At 37.4% G+C, this 2,170-nt stretch overlaps 1 protein-coding gene across 1 annotated transcript in view; it reads left to right on the forward strand.

Moving 5' to 3' along the window:
• Positions 1–2,170, forward strand: part of LOC115305261 (ankyrin repeat domain-containing protein 26-like) — a 31,143-nt gene that overhangs the window by 22,574 nt on the left and 6,399 nt on the right. The window lies entirely within an intron of this gene.

The following is a 2,170-nucleotide window of genomic DNA, read 5'->3' on the forward strand; positions in this document are numbered from 1 at the left end:
GCAGTGTCTCATAAACATTTTAAAGTTTTGCTATACCCCAGTTTTTGCACCCCTGTGCGTAAATGAATATTTAGCCTCCAAACACTTAACCACATATGGATGTTTCCTATTTAAAAGAATCCATGGGGACACCTAGGATTAAGCGTCCAACTCTTGATCTCAGCTCAGGTCTTGATCTCAGGGTCGTGAGTTCAAGTCCTGCATTGGGCTCCATGCTGGGCATGGAGGCTACTTTAAACAATAAAAATAAAAAGAATCCATGGTAAGCCCTTTTTATGAAATAAACAAACTTGTAACACTAAAAAGGTTAATTTCTCTTTTAAGTTACAATATTTGCTATTTTCGTGAATGAGAATACATCCTTAATTGTGTTCTTTCTTATGGCACTCTTATTGTTGTTGTTTTTTTACTTACAGCACTTCTGTTTCAAGTTTTATAAAAGGTCTTGCTGAGCCATTGTAGAGCATTGTCTAACTAGCTACATCCAGCAAACATTTGAATTTTTAAAATGAGGTTCATTTATATCCCCCTTGCCATCCCTTGACTGGTGATGACTCAGATAGCAGTGATGGGGAGTCTTTCAGGAGCAACTGGTTTACATTGTGTATCATTGTTTTCAAAATACCCATTTCAGTCAATGCACAAAGGTTCATGGTTTCGATGGTGTATTCATGGTCTCAATGTTGGGAAAAGTAGCATAGGCTCATGTTATTTAACATAAATATGGAAATGAAGCCTCAACCTTGTTGTTTCCTTTGGCTTCTTTATTCTCTTGGCTCTCTTTTCTTCTGATTTGATGGGGGGTTTTGTGTTATGCTTGGATGCCTTTCTATTACATGTACCTTTTGCAGATTTTGGGGGTGTGGTTCTCATGAAGTTCATATATAACACCCTATATGTGCATATATATGCAGATACACTCACTCATATATAGCAATCTATTATAAGTTGATGGTTGCTTAAGTTCACACCCATTTTATTTATTAATTTATTTATTCACATGGAAATCAGGCTCTATTTTTATGTTTTATTTTATTTGGTTTAAATTAATTGATAAATTGTTTAATGTACATGCAAGTTGGTTAGCATATAGTGCAACAATGATTTCAGGAATAGATTCCTTACTGCTCCTTACTCCTGTAGCCCATCCCTCCTCCAGCAACCCTCTGTTTGTTCTCTATATTTAAGAGTCTATTATGTTTTGTCCCTCTCCCTGTTTCTGTATTCTATTTGCTTCCCTTCCCTTATGTTCATCTGTTTAGTATCTTAAATTCCTCATGAGAAGTTCTCACACATTTAATAAACACTACTTTTTATGCCCACCCCTTGTTTTAGGTGTTGGACCTCATAGTTTACATCTTTTTATTTTGTGTAGCCCTTACCCTAATTGCTGTAGATATAACTGATATTATTGTTTTTGTCTTTCAACCTTCATACTGGCTTTATAAGTGATTGATGTTTGCATTTACAAGTGAAATTCTTTGTCTGACAAGTTTCTTACTTGAATGATAGCCTTTTCTTTTTCTTTCTTTCTTTTTTTTTTTAGTGTTTTTATTTTTGGTAGACAGAGACAGCGTGAGCAGGGGAGGGTCAGAGGAAGAGGGAGACACAGTATCCGAAGCAAGCCCTAGGCTCTGAGCTAGCAGTCAGCACAGAGCCCAACGCTGGGCTTGAACCCACGAACCATGAGATCATGACTTGAGACGGAGCCAGAAGTTGAACGCTTAACTGACTGAGCCACCCAGGTGCCCTGAATGATAGCCTTTTCTACTTAAAAAAGTCCTTTTGACATATCTTGTAAGGTCCGTTTAGTGGTGGTAAACTGTTTTAACCTATGTCTAGGAATCTATCTTTCAATTCTTAATTTTAAACCTAGCCAAGAATATTCTTGGTTGTGGGCGTTTTCCTCTTAGTACCATGAATATATCATTCCACTCCTTTCTGGTGTGCTGAAAAATCAGCTGTCAGCCTTATGGGGGCTCCCTTGCATGTAACTAGTTACTTTTTTTCTTGCTGCCTTTAAAAGTCTCCTTTTATCTTTCACTTTTGGTATTTTAATTACTACCTGTCTTAGCCTGGACCTCTTTGGTGTCCTTTTATTTGGCACTGTCTATGCTTCCTAGACCTGGCTGTGTGTTTTCTTCCCCAGGTTAGGGAAGTCTTTAGCTTT

This window comes from Suricata suricatta, chromosome 10 (assembly GCF_006229205.1).
Source record: "Suricata suricatta isolate VVHF042 chromosome 10, meerkat_22Aug2017_6uvM2_HiC, whole genome shotgun sequence".
Taxonomy (NCBI): Eukaryota; Metazoa; Chordata; class Mammalia; order Carnivora; family Herpestidae; genus Suricata; species Suricata suricatta.